The 15,174-nt window shown below is 45.0% G+C and overlaps 1 protein-coding gene across 1 annotated transcript in view; it reads right to left on the bottom strand.

Annotated features, from left to right (window-relative positions):
• The window catches only part of elfn2b (extracellular leucine-rich repeat and fibronectin type III domain containing 2b), a 157,023-nt gene that overhangs the window by 101,594 nt on the left and 40,255 nt on the right, over positions 1 to 15,174 (bottom strand). The window contains exon 2 of the mRNA XM_031814054.1: positions 11,245 to 11,562. The gene's annotated coding sequence lies outside the window, so the exon portion shown is untranslated. The remainder of the gene's footprint in view (positions 1 to 11,244; positions 11,563 to 15,174) is intronic.

Genomic DNA, 15,174 nt, shown 5'->3' with positions numbered 1-15,174 from the left:
GCACAGATTTAATGTGGGGGATTGTTCTCTCTGTCTGGTTCTCTTCTTTGGCTGGCTGAATTCTGTGTTGTTTTGCAGTTGTTTCAGGATTATTTTGCCAGCGGCTGATCTGATTACAGGAAAGATAGGTCAGTTTACGTAACGTCACGGCTCGCTTCATACTACAGTAGAAGGGAGCTCAATTCTTTCTCTCTCTCCTCTTCTCCCACTCTATCTCTCTTCCCTTCCATATCATTGTCTCGCTCCATCTAACCCAGGGATGGGCAAGTCCAGTCCTTGTGGACCGTTGTGGGGTCACACTTTCCCCCCCATCCCTAGCAAACAGCTGATTAAACTAATTGCATTCTAAACTGAAGTTAGTTGATTATTGGAGTTAGGTGTGTCCGCTGTGGCTTTGTAAAGGTGTGACACCAATCAGGCCCCCAAGGACAGGAGTTGCCCATCCCTGACTCTATTTCTCTTGGCATGCAAACACACACGCACAAACACACCGATGATGCAGTCAGACGATCAAACACATCCGTACACATTTTCACACATTGTTCCTTGAATTATTTTAGAAGAGATGACGTAGATGTAGTTTTCAAATGTCAGGTTAATGTTCTCTGTCTCTCTGTGTCCCTCTCTCTCTATTTCCTCATGGATGATTCTCAGTGTGAGAGCTCCTCTCTGTTCCTCTCTTTGCTGTGAGCTGCTGGGGATGTCTGCCTGCCTGTGTGGGTTAGCTCTGTGTACTACTGTACAAGTCTAACACAAGATAGCTCATTATGCTCTCTGTCTCTCTGTGTCTCCCTCTCTCCTCTCTCTGTCCTCCCTATCTCCTCTCTCTCTTTCCTTCCTCCCTCTCTCTCTTCATCGCTTGCCATTTTCTATGTTCTCTTATCCTTTCTCTCTATTTTCCTGTCTTCTCAGCCTACGTATCTTTTTCCTCTCTCTTTCTACATTCAGGGCCTCGTCTCTCTCCTTTCATCCTCCCCCTGTTCTGTCGTCCATCCTCTGCTGTGTGATGTGTGTTGATATGTCCTCGGCTGTGTGGCATGTGTTGGTCTGCGTGGGAGGGAGGGATGACAGAGTACTGCAGGGCTGGCAGTAGGGGAGAGGGTCTTACAAGACACCATGACTGCAGCCCTGACCCGTGTGTGTGTGTGTGTGTGTGTGTGTGTGTGTGTGTGTGTGTGTGTGTGTGTGTGTGTGACAGAGAATATACCCAGCCCCCCATTCACACACACACACACACACACACACACACACACACACACACACACACACACACACACACACACACACACACACACACACACGGGTCAGGGCTGCAGACTAGGACAAACACTGACACTGCAACCCAGGCACACAAAATGCATACAGTATATGCACACACCCCGCAGCAGTCTAAGGCACCTCATCTCAGTGCTAGAGGCATCACTACAGACCCTTGTTCGGTTCCAGGCTGTATCACAACCAGCCGTGATTGGGAGTCCCATAGGGCAACGCACAATTGGCCCAGCATCGCCCATGGTTTGGCCGGGGTAGGACGTCATTGTAAATAAGAGTTTGTTCTTAACTGACTTGCCTAGTTAAATCAAAATAAATCCCACACACAGAGTGGATGACTGTTTTCCTACTTGTCAAAGCAGCCCAAGACGTCCCTAATTACAGCAAGGTTGCTTCTTCATTAGAGACCTGACAACAGGATCTACACCACAAAGAACAGAGGGAGGGAGGGAGGGAGGGAGGGAGGGAGGGAGGGAGGGAGGGAGGGAGGGAGGGAGGTGGCAGAAAAGAGAGACAAAGATGGTGAAGGGGAAAGAATGGAGGGAACATAAGATGAGAGAGAAAAACTAGTGCATTGAAAATATACCAACAATCCACATGCTAGAAAATATAGCTACCACTCAGACACATTGTTTATTACATACAAACAAAGCATGTGTTTTAGAACATACCCACTGAACCGTACTCTAAAGGCCCACACTGTACCAAAGACAAGTACTATGAATGGAGATGATCTCCCCAGGCCTGTTGTCATGCAGAATATTTAACAGATGGTGAGAACTACCACAATATATTTCTGTTAAGTTCTCTTTTGTGTTTTTGTTCTATTTTTAACTCTGTGAATTGTGTTATTTTGTGTTTTTCTGGCCTCTACCTCATTTGCACGATCTCACCTTCTGTGGCTGCATCTGTCTCTCTGTCATTCTGTCTCTCTCTCTATCTCTCTGTCTCACTATTTCCCTTTCTCTCTCTCTCTATCTGTCTGTCTCACTATTTCCCTTTCTCTCTCTCTCTATCTGTCTGTCTCACTATTTACCTTTCTCTCTCTCTCTATCTGTCTGTCTCACTATTTCCCTTTCTCTCTCTCTCTATCTGTTTGTCTCACTATTTCCCTTTCTCTCTCTCTCTCTCTATCTGTCTGTCTCACTATTTCCCTTTCTCTCTCTCTCTATCTGTCTGTCTCACTATTTCCCTTTCTCTCTCTCTCTATCTGTCTGTCTCACTATTTCCCTTTCTCTCTCTCTGTCTGTCTCACTATTTCCCTTTCTCTCTCTCTCTCTATCTGTCTGTCTCACTATTTCCCTTTCTCTCTCTCTCTATCTGTCTGTCTCACTATTTCCCTTTCTCTCTCTCTGTCTGTCTCACTATTTCCCTTTCTCTCTCTCTCTATCTGTCTGTCTCACTATTTCCCTTTCTCTCTCTCTCTATCTGTCTGTCTCACTATTTCCCTTTCTCTCTCTCTAGGATAAGTCAACCTTTTTATCCTGTTTGCCTGAGCCATGTTCTCAATCCCCCTCTCCATCTTTTTTTCATTCACAGCTTTTGAAGTTGCCCTTTCCTCCCCTTTCACACTCCTCCGCCTAACCATTTCACCTCTTACCCCATGACCCTTCCATCTCTACTCTCTCCCTCTCTTTACTATTCCCCTCGCTCCACCCATCACGTACATTCAACCACTACATACCCCTATTCTGCTTCCTGACATATCAGGCCGCCTTTACTCTCTGCGTGTGTGTGTGCATGTATGCATGAGAGAGAGAGAGAGAGGGGTAGATAGAGAGAGAAAGAGGCTGTCTGACAGGGAAAGCTGCAGCACTCCTGTGTTGCTACTGGGACATAATTTACATACTGTAAAAGATGGTGCATTGTGGGACATTTTTGGGGTCAACCAAATTTGAATTTGATGTATAATGACTAAATGATGTATATGTTTAAAGTAATGATAGGACTATATCTAACAGAATTCTACTCTGTCTCTGTATAATGATGAAGAATGTTTGTGCATAGGAAAAGAGGAAATGTTAACAGACAACTTGTGACCACAGTGAATCTAACAACAGGAAAGAGTTCTCGTGAACAATGAGAACATAATTCTCTTAACAGCGGGGAAAGAATTGCTGTATTTCGAATGTACTGTAATTCCACCCCAGAGAATACAGTACCATACCGAATCTTTGAATTGCTAAAACCCTTTTGACCACTAGTGGGTGCATGGTATTGTTGTTTCTGGCTCATTAACATATTTTGTGGCCTTGTAAGAGGCTATATTCGTTGCACCCCCGGTGGTGATAATATTGTACCAATTCAACAACTATGTGGTTATAGTGCCCATCCATTTAGAATGTATAGGGAACAGATTGGAGTGGCAGCAAGATTTGCCATGTCGTTTTGGTCTGTTTGGCCCTGTAGTCACTGACAGTTTGGATGCCTTTGTTTAGGCCGCTACAAGTGCAGATAATATAAAACACCAAATATTCATTCATATTCTGTAATGTGTAAACACTTTACCTCTGTAAAGTACGATACTGTGAAATACAAACCCCTCCCCTCAACGAATTGGCTTCATTCATTCATTCTGGTTGCGGTAGAGTAGTACAGTAACTGTTATTGTATTGTACTGTGTGTCATTACACAGTACTTTCTTTGATACCGTATTTATATTACAGGATGTGTACTGTAATATGAGATACAGAATTTTACTGAGCTGCCAGTAAGTTACTGTCACACAACACAATACAATCAGATGCGCTGTGTGTAACTGTGCAACTATTGGACTGTGACAGTGTTTAAATAACTGAACACTCCATCCTCTCTGAATCCATACACCCCCCTAGAGTATGTTTCTGACATTATAAATCCCAGTTTCTGGGTTTTAACTATGAGTCAGTTCTACAGACAACATCGAATCAATAATTCCATTAGAATTCATAATGACATGTTTGAAGGGATGGATGGAGAGGTGCCACCTCTTACCAAAAAATGGAGTTCCCTCAAGGGAAAAATATAGTTATTCTAGTCTATTCTTTTCTGTACATGAAAGGCTAACAGTAGCTAAAATGTGTGATGTCATAGCTGATTGAACAATAGGAGGTTTAGAATGTTGAAGACGTAACATTGAAGTGAATGGGAGGTTTAGAATGTTGAAGACGTAACATTGAAGTGGATGGGAGGTTTAGAATGTTGAAGACGTAACATTGAAGTGGATGGGAGGTTTAGAATGTTGAAGACGTAACATTGAAGTGGATGGGAGGTTTAGAATGTTGAAGACGTAACATTGAAGTGGATGGGAGGTTCAGAATGTTGAAGACGTAACATTGAAGTGAATGGGAGGTTTTGGGGAGGACAAAAAGTAATGGTTTCAAAAAGCTATATGTCAGCACCCTAACCTTGCTGAAGCAAGCACACTAATAAAATAACTACAACAAATGAATTACCTTTTGTTATATCAAAGAACTCCAAGGACACATGTAGCATTATACACTCCCATACGGATTTATTTGGACAGTGAAGCTAAAACGTTTCATTTGGCTCTATACTCCAGCATTTTGATTTGAGATGAAATGTTTTATATGAGGCGACACTACAGAATGTCCCCTTTTATTTCAGGATATTTTCATCTGTTTTACCGTTAGAAATGAATGCAAATGATTCTTGGACCCCATATCCTTGGACGCAGTGACTATATCAACCTTGTGACTCATTTGCAGTTGGTTTTGGTTGTGTTTTGGGGGGAGAACTATGTTTGCATGCATCAATAGCTTTTTTCTGACTAGTAGTTCCAGAGCTTGGGGAAGACTGTGTCTGCCTCGTGGGGCCGCTGGCAGCTGAGCCAGACTAAACTTCACAGGCATCATAGCACAATGTATGTTCCACTTAATCCCTCTGACATATGAAATACAAGTGGGAGTGTAATCACTACGTAAACAATGAATGTACGTGTTCAATTATTATGTGACGTGAAGTCATATTAAAATCCTGATTGGTCAATAAGCTTATTTGACACATCAGATAATGAGATGGGTACTGACCCAAACGACATTCCATAGCACTTATGGGTAAAGTGCCTTGCTAAGTATACAGGTGTATTGAAGCCGGTAAGCCTCCCTCTCTCTGATATCCCTGCAGGTTCTCCTGGGGGCTGGAACCTACAGCATTCCAGTTATCAGCCTGCCTCTCTAACCTTGAGGCTACCGCCGACCCGATAAACAAACGCACACACACACACACGCACACACACGCACACACTACGGATACGAAGGGTGTTATCTAGGCGTCGCTCGTATGGTTTAATACACACACAGCTTCAGTCTGCGCCGTCGGGGCCACTCACCAATCCTCTTTAAAAACATAACTCTCATTACATACAGATCACAGAGTTGTGCAGACAGACACTGACAGACAGCTAGAGAGAGAGAAGAGAAGGAGAATAAGGGAGGATATAGAAAGAGAGGGATAGAGGTGAGTGATGAGTTCTTTGTAAGCCTGACTAGCCATACAGCTGTAACATAGTGTCTGACCCCCCCCAGACCACTTCTCACCCCTCCATACTAATACACATCTATTAACATGAGAACCGCCATAGGCCAACGGTCACTAGCCTTTGATTTTGTAAATTTAAAAAATCGGTCAAAAAAAAGCTATGCCTGCTCCTTCCCCGACTTATCCTAAATGTTAGTATTTTACACAGCTCATTTGTCAGATTTTTGAAATGACCTTATTACCGTTTTTCCTAAACTTAACCTGCCAAGACAATGCGCTGTAGGACGTTGCTACCCAGCTAGGTGCTAATGCATCTCTCTCTCTCCTCACTGAATGAATGACAAATGGAGGAATGGCCGATAATTGTGCACCTTACTTCACAAGTGAATTTAAATGAGTGAAGAGGTTGATTTCATTTAAATGAGGCCTAACTGAATGATAAGGAGGGTGAAGAGGTTGGTTTCATTTAAATGAGGCCTAACCTGAATGATAAGGAGGGTGAAGAGGTTGATTTAATTTAAATGAGGCCTAACTGAATGATAAGGAGGGTGAAGAGGTTGATTTCATTTAAATGAGGCCTAACCTGAATGATAAGGAGGGTGAAGAGGTTGATTTCATTTAAATGAGGCCTAACTGAATGATAAGGAGGGTGAAGAGGTTGATTTCATTTAAATGAGGCCTACCTGAATGATAAGGAGGGTGAAGAGGTTGATTTCATTTAAATGAGGCCTAACTGAATGATAAGGAGGGTGAAGAGGTTGATTTCATTTAAATGAGGCCTAACTGAATGATAAGGAGGGTGAAGAGGTTGATTTCATTTAAATAAGGCCTAACTGAATGATAAGGAGGGTGAAGAGGTTGATTTCATTTAGAAAGAATAGTGTAATGATCAGTTTGTGTTATGCCTTTTTATCAGAAGCAAACACCTTGCTGGTTGATAACATTCTCTTTTATGTTTGACTTTGTAAAAGATGCTGTCATGGGACTGTTTTATTTACTATAACTATTACTAATGTATTGTTAGGGAAAGGAAAACATGCTGTGTGTTGCAGAAGACATTTAGAATAATGCAAAACATATCCTTGACTCTATCCAACTTGATGAGCGTGTCACGACTTCCACCGAAGTCGGTCCCTCTCCTTGTTCGGGCGGCGTTCGGCGGTCGACGTCACCGGCCTTCTAGCCATCGCCGATCCACTTTTCATTTTCCATTTGTTTTGTCTTTGTCTTATCACACCTGGTTTCAATTCCCCAATTACTTGTTCATTATTTAACCCTCTGTTCCCCCATGTTTGTTTGTGAGTGTTTGTTTATTGTATTGCGGTCTGTATTTGTGGCCTTGTATTTATACGACGTGTATTGTTATATTATTGAGTAAAATTGCTTTCTTTACTCATATCTGCTGTCCTGCGCCTGACTCATCTCACCCGCTACACACAGACGCATTACAGAGCGGGAAACAAACATCCTGCACAGCAAACTACCCATAAACTACACCAAAACTCATTTCACACATAATAAGAGTTAGCCTATAGACAATATTAAATAGACAATAATCTGATGAGTGACAATAGTATTGCCTATCAGTTGTCAAATTGTACCTGAAGAGATGGGCGCATCTTGTAATTTACAGATGCAGGGAAAAGATCATACATTTATCAAAATCCTTCTTCAGTCACATGCAGGTAAATCATTTAGATTTTGATATAGTATCATAAAGAGCATATTCTGATATTTCTACAATAACTCTTATAATTCAAGAGGTGCAGCTCTATTTGCAAATGTCACTTTTTCCAAGAATATCCGTGCTGTCCCTGCATTAAGCACATGAGCACACACACAGCAGCATTGCTCTGGCTACTAGGCAAAAACTAGCAATATAATAAACGTACAATTAAAATGTGCTTTTATTTAATGCAATTCATTACAGTTGTTTCTGCACTGGTGCTTTTGTTGAGGAATACAGCAAATCATTTAACATGCACACCTTATATTATTCTGATCTTTGACCTTCTACTTGTCAGAAGAAGCTGGTCTTTAACTGGTCTTTATTCAGCACTATAACTCTATTACTGCCCCATCTACAAATCAACTGACCAACGGTGTCACGTTCTGACCTTAGTTCCTTTGTTTTGTCTTTGTTTTAGTCTGGTCAGGGCGTGAGTTGGGTGGGTTGTCTGTGCTTTTCTATTTCTGTGTTTGGCCTGGTATGGTTCTCAATCAGAGGCAGCTGTCGATCGTTGTCCCTGATTGAGAACCATATTTAGGTAGCCTGTTTCGTATTGTGGGTTGTGGGTGATTGTTCCGGTTTCCTGTGTTCACGGTACGGTACGGTACGGGACGGTTTCGTCTTCGGTCATTTTGTCGGTTTATTGTTTTTTGTTCGTTGTTAAAGTATTCTATTAAAATGGATAATCATCACGCTGCATTTTGGTCCTCCTCTCTTTCCACAGACGACAAGCGTTACAAATGGATTACACATAAGGGTTTTATTGGAAGGGAAACTAACATCGGCTATAGACCTACGTTTTTTCTAGGACTTTGTAGAATTATACAAAACACATCCTTGACTCTCTCAAAACAAATAACTGTTGTTGTTGTTTTTTTTTTATTGATATACATCCACAAATATTTCTTCATGTACTGAATCCTTTCTAACAGTTGATCAACTATTTATCAAGTGCTGGGCTGCACCTAGCGGGTTGATTAGCATCTGGGGCTCCCGAGTGGTGCAGCGGTCTAAAGCACTGCATCGCAGTGCTAGAGGCATCACTACAGTCCCTGGTTCGATTCCAGGCTGTATCACAACTGGCCATGATTGTGAGTCCCATAGGGCAGGCACACAATTGGCCCAGCGTTGTCTGGATTTGGATGGGGTAGGCCATCATTGTAAATAAGAATTAGTTCTTAACTGACTTGCCTAGTTAAATAAAGGTTAAATAACATAAAAATGTGCAAAATGGGACTCTAGTGGGTTCTAGTGTTAACAGATGATGTCTTGTGATCCCCAGTAGCAGGGAGCACCAGAACCACAAGGTCCCTGTCATGCCTCCTATTGTACCCCAGAGACTGAAGCAGAAACCCAGGAAACCACACAATATAATAGCTGTCTTCTATACTATTGTCAGCCCATAATGACAGCACTGCCATTGGAATAGGTATTAGAGAAGAGAGATGGGATAATACAGGGCTGTAGAGGAATAAAGACTGCTACTCATCCCCTCTCTCTATGCCCCGACTGTCAAACACAGCAGGATACTGCAGTTAACAACGAAAGATACAGGGATATATGCCCAACTATGTGTGTGTGTGTGAGCGTGGATAAAGAGAGAGATTGCGTGGCCTTGAGTACAACAGCACTAAATGAAACCGAGTGTCACGCTGCTCACATTCTTCCCTCTAGCCACACCAACTAAACATGAATCAGACCAATCTGATTTCCCTCTAGCCCCCTAAACATCAGACTTCCCTCTAGCCCCACCAGCTAAACATGAATCTGAGCAATCTAACTTCCCTCTAGCCCCACCAACTAAACATCAGTCTAACTTCCCTCTAGCCCCACCAACTAAACATCAATCTGACTTCCCTCTAGCCCCACCAACTAAACATCAGTCTGACTTCCCTCTAGCCCCACCAACTAAACATCAATCTGACTTCCCTCTAGCCGCACCAACTAAACATCAGTCTAACTTCCCTCTAGCCCCACCAACTAAACATCAGTCTAACTTCCCTCTAGCCCCACCAACTAAACATCAATCTGACTTCCCTCTAGCCCCACCAACTAAACATCAGTCTGACTTCCCTCTAGCCCCACCAACTAAACATCAGTCTGACTTCCCTCTAGCCCCACCAACTAAACATCAATCTGACTTCCCTCTAGCCCCACCAAGTAAACATCAGTCTGACTTCCCTCTAGCCCCACCAACTAAACATCAGTCTGACTTCCCTCTAGCCCCACCAACTAAACATCAATCTGACTTCCCTCTAGCCCCACCAACTAAACATCAGTCTGACTTCCCTCTAGCCCCACCAACTAAACATCAATCTGACTTCCCTCTAGCCCCACCAACTAAACATCAGTCTGACTTCCCTCTAGCCCCATCAAACTAAACACCAATCTGACTTCCCTCTAGCCCCACTGTTACGGATACAAGTATCCTGTGTGTGTGTTTCTTTTCTCTCCTTCTCCCCTCACAGGTGAAAATCATCACTCCCCAATCAGTCAACAATCAATCATCAATCAGAAGACACACCTCCTCCTATTTCCTACCCTATCACAGTTCCTTCCCCATGGTTTAAAAACCCCATCATTTGTTTGCTCTAGAGCTCAATCTCTCTGTAAATGCCATGTCTGTAGGACTCTGTGTTTCACTCTCGCGTTGTGTCTTAACCTCTCTTTTGTTTGAGCACCTCCATAGCACTTTGTCATCACCTGTGAGTATTGTTTTTGGTTATGGTGTTTGTTGCTGGTGGGAAAAGGGGGAAACCAAGACAAGTCGCCCATGGGCATACACTACCCGTAGGTGAACTTTGTTAAATACACTAGTTAGAACTGGGCGGACCACCCACTGTATTTTTGGTTAGTTAGTTAGCTGTTGTTAAAGTAGGCTAGTCTAGCTTAGGGGTGTTTTTGTATATTTATGGTTTCTTTCCTTGGGTCCAGCTCAGCCCCTTTTCCTGCTTCCCCCATTACCGTGTGTTTATAAATAAACCTGGAGTTTGATTTCTGTTGTCGTGGTTATTTCGTTCACACTTTTACTTTGTCACAATAATCATTTGCATGAGTTATGTTACGGGTATCATTACCATCCCCCCTAGACTGTCGGGCCAAAAGGGATTCGTAACACCCACCAACTAAACATCCATTTTACCAATCTCAGAAGGACTAGGAAGGTGGAACAGTGTGGGTTGGCCTTTCTCTCGAAAGTGAAATGGCAGGCACTGGGAAGTGGGCAAACCAGCCACACACACACACACACACACACACACACACACAATTCCTCAAAAAGGGAGCTAAATGCTTGAGTCTAGAGCCAGAAGTGTGCCAGTGATAAAAAGAGAGCTGGACTCAATAAAGTAACGTCATTGAAGTTGGCACTGTAACGTGACCTGCCTTGGCCCAGACCCTTAGGCCACCTTAGGTCAATCAGAAACTCCCTTACCGCCTGGTTAAGGACATGGCAGCTAATGTGAAGCCCAGACAAATGTAATGTAAGGGCCACTATTTCCCAAAGGTTTACAACTATCTGGGTCATATACATTAGGCACCAAGTGGCAAGAAAACAGACAAACAGGGAGGGAGGGACTATCTGAACTTGTCCAATAAGAAACGCTCGTCTTTGTTTTTTACCGTGTGCCCTAATGAATAGGGCCCTGACAAACCCTGACAGAAGAGAACATCCAACGATGCTTAACTAACACTGCACAGCTGTTCCTGAGCCGGAGCCTTTAGAACATCATGTTACAAATAGGAACAAGACAGTTTGCCTTTACCTGATCTGTCTGTCTCTTGGTCTGCTGTCTGTCTGTCTTCTTAATCCAGAAGCATCACCTCTTCTCTTCACTGATGATTTACTCTCCTTCTGGGCATGATCTTCTTTCTTCCTCCTCTTCCACCCGTGCCACAGTGGTTTTGGTAAGTGAGGTAGCGGAACAGGGAGAAGTCCTCTAACGGTCTGTGGTTGAGTTTCGGTCTAGTGGAGTGGTTCTACAGCCGTCACTGGTTGTTTGTGGTTGTGGTCCAGACTACTGGGATTCAATACTGCTGTAGAGACTCACAGCATAGAACCCACTGGGATGTATGACCACGAGCTGCAAAAAGACAAATGGAGAGGGACAGATCAGACAAGCTATTAAAACAGTGTTGTGATTGGCGAAACAGCATTCACATGCATGCAGCATGGACTCTGGATAAGTCAAAGAGGGATGGAGGTGAGAGGTGAGGAGAGAGGGAATGATAGTGGAAAGAGATAGTGAGGTGGAAAGGAATGAAGAGGAGAGAGAGAGGGCAGTGGATGAGAGAGAAGAGGAGAGAGAGAGAAATGTGGATGAGAGAGAAGAGGAGAGGAGAGAGAGAGAGAGTGGTGGATGGGAGACAAGAGGAGAGGAGAGAGAGCGGTGGATGGGAGAGAAGAGGAGAGAGAGAGGTGGATGGGAGAGAAGAGGAGAGAGAGAGGTGGATGGGAGAGGAGAGAGAGCGTGGTGGATGGAAGGTGGATGGGAGAGAAGAGGAGAGGAGAGAGAAATGTGGATGGGAGAGGAGAGAGAGCGTGGTGGATGGGAGAGAAGAGGAGAGAGAGCGTAGTGGATGGAAGGTGGATGGGAGAGGAGGAGAGGAGAGAGAGAGAAATGTGGATGGGAGAGGAGAGAGAGCGTGGTGGATGGGAGAGGAGAGGAGAGAGAGCGTAGTGGATGGAAGAGGAGAGGAGAGAGAGAGTGGTGGATGGGAGAGGAGAGAGAGAGAAATGTGGATGGGAGAGGAGAGAGAGTGTGGAGGATGGGAGAGAAGAGGAGAGAGAGAGTGGTGGATGGGAGAGGAGAGGAGAGAGAGCGTGGTGGATGGGAGAGGGGAGGAGAGAGCGTAGTGGATGGAAGGTGGATGGGAGAGAAGAGGAGAGGTGAGAGAGAGAAATGTAGATGGGAGAGGAGAGAGAGCGTGGTGGATGGGAGAGGAGAGGAGAGAGAGCGTGGTGGATGGGAGAGGGGAGGAGAGAGCGTAGTGGATGGAAGGTGGATGGGAGAGAAGAGGAGAGGTGAGAGAGAGAAATGTGGATGGGAGAGGAGAGAGAGCGTGGTGGATGGGAGAGGAGAGAGAGTGTAGTGGATGGAAGGTGGATGAGAGAGAAGAGGAGAGGTGAGAGAGAGAAATGTGGATGGGACAGGAGAGAGAGCGTGGTGGATGGGAGAGGAGAGAAATGTGGATGGGAGAGGAGAGGAGAGAGAGAGCAGTGGAAGGGAGAGAAGAGGAGAGGAGAGGAAAGAGAGTGGTGGATGGGAGAGAAGAGGAGAGGGGAGAGAGAGAGGTGGATAGGAGAGAAGAGGAGAGGAGAGAGAGAGAGGTGGATAGGAGAGAAGAGGAGAGGAGAGAGAGAGTGGTGGATGGGAGAGAAGAGGAGAGGAGAGGAGAGAGAGAGCGGTGGATGGGAGAGAAGAGGTGAGGAGAGAGAAAGTGGTGGATGGGAGAGAAAAGGAGAAGAGAGAGAGAGAAATGTGGATGGGAGAGGAGAGAGAGCGTCGTGGATGAAAGGTGGATGGGAGAGAAGAGGAGAGGAGAGAGAGAGCGGTGGATGGGAGAGAAAAGGAGAGGAGAGAGAGCGGTGGAAGGGAGAGAAGAGGACAGGAGAGGAAAGAGAGTGGTGGATGGAAGAGAAGAGGAGAGGGGAGAGAGAGAGGTGGATAGGAGAGAAGAGGAGAGAGAGAGTGGTGGATGGGAGAGAAGAGGAGAGAAGAGGAGAGAGAGAGCGGTGGATGGGAGAGAAGAGGAGAGGAGAGAAAGAGCGGTGGATGGGAGAGAAGAGGAGAGAGAGACGTGGATGGGAGAGAAGAGGAGAGGAGAGAGAGTGGTGGATGGGAGAGAAGAGGAGAGAGAGAGTGGTGGATGGGAGAGGAGAGGAGAGAGAGAGCTGTGGATGGGAGAGAAGAGGAGAGAGAGAGGTGGATGGGAGAGAAGAGGAGAGAGAGAGGTGGATGGGAGAGAAGAGGAGAGAGAGAGCGGTGGATGGGAGAGAAGAGGAGAGGAAAGAGCGAGAGCGGTGGATGGGAGACAAGAGGAGAGGAAAGAGAGAGCGGTGGATGGGAGAGGAGAGAGAGAGCGGTGGATGGGAGAGGAGAGAGAGAGCGGTGGATGGGAGAGGAGAGAGAGAGCGGTGGATGGGAGAGGAGAGAGAGAGCGGTGGATGGGAGGTGCCAGGAGAAATCTCCTCTAGCTTGCTGCTAGATGCCGTAATCTGACAGAAATAAAAACCCTAGACATGTGGGAGCAGAGAGAGAGAGAGAGAAAGAGGGAGAGGGAGTGAGAGTGAGAGAGCAAGAGAGCAAGAGAGAGGGTGAGGGAGGGAGAGAGCGAGAGAGGGAGAGGGAGGGAAAAGCGGGAAGGATGGAGTTGGAAAGAGAGGGCAAGAGAAGGAGGGAGGGTGTTATGGTTTTCCGTCAGCTGGGGTTCTCTGATGAACAGAGGGAAGAAAGGGGGAATAGCCGGGGGAAACATGCTTGAGAGTGGGTGGGAACAAGGGAGAGAGGCAGAGATGGGGAAGAGGGAGCAATACAGAGACACGCTATAAGGACTGGGGAGAGGAGAGGGATGTGTTCAAAATAAATGGTTGGCAGGAGGGAATTGAGAAAGTGAGGGAAGAAAGTGGGAGCAGGGAAGGACAAAGAGATATAATCAGAGAAGGAAAATAGGAAAATAAAGCAGGGAATGTGTGGGAGGCTTCGGTTCATTATTGTACTGTTGTCCCTAGCAACAGCCCCTTCCCTGTCTCCGCCTTTCTTTCTCTACCTCTATCTCTCTTCCTTCTTTATTCTGTCCTTCATCCTCCCTCCATTGTATGCTCCCTTTCCTCTTTTCGTTCAACCTCTCTCTGCCACCCTTCTCTCCTTCTTCAAAATAAAATAAAATCAAAGTTTATTGTCTACGTACACAGGTTTGCAGATGTTATCGCAGGTGCAGAGAAATGCTTGTGTTTTTAGCTCCAACAGTGCAATAATAATGCCTAGCAAAACAAAACAATACGCACATAATACAAAAAGCAAAAAGAACGACATTAAGAAATATCAGAACAAGCAATGCCAGAGTCCGGAATATAAATATATCTATATACAGTTGAAGTGGGAAGTTTACATACACTTAGGTGGGAGTCATTAGAACTCGTTTTTCAACCACTCCACAAATGTCTTGTTAACAAACTATCGTTTTGGCAAGTCGGTTAGGACATCTACTTTGTGCATGACTCAAGTCATCTCACACAAATAATCAATGAACCTACCAGGTACCTCCCCAAAACCTTAAACACGGGCACCCTCATAGATATCATCCTAACCAACTTCCCCTCTAAATACACCTCTGCTGTCTTCAACCAAGATCTCAGCGATCACTGCCTCATTGCCTGCATCCGTAATGGGTCAGCGGTCAAACGACCTCCACTCATCACTGTAAAACGCTCCCTGAAACACTTCTGCGAGCAGGCCTTTCTAATCGACCTGGCCGGGGTATCCTGGAAGGATATTGATCTCATCCCGTCAGTAGAGGATGCCTGGGTATTTTTTAAAAATGCCTTCCTAACCATCTTAAATAAACATGCCCCATTTAAGAAATTTAGAACCAGGAACAGATATAGCCCTTGGTTCTCCCCAGACCTGACTGCCCTTAACCAACACAAAAACATCCTATGGCGTTCTGCATTAGCATCGAACAGCCCCCGTGAT

The sequence above is a fragment of the Oncorhynchus kisutch genome, unplaced genomic scaffold (assembly GCF_002021735.2).
Source record: "Oncorhynchus kisutch isolate 150728-3 unplaced genomic scaffold, Okis_V2 Okis06b-Okis10b_hom, whole genome shotgun sequence".
In the NCBI taxonomy this organism is placed as follows: Eukaryota; Metazoa; Chordata; class Actinopteri; order Salmoniformes; family Salmonidae; genus Oncorhynchus; species Oncorhynchus kisutch.
The sequence above is the reverse complement of the archived record's forward strand: the minus strand, read 5'-3'. Positions and strand labels throughout refer to the sequence as shown.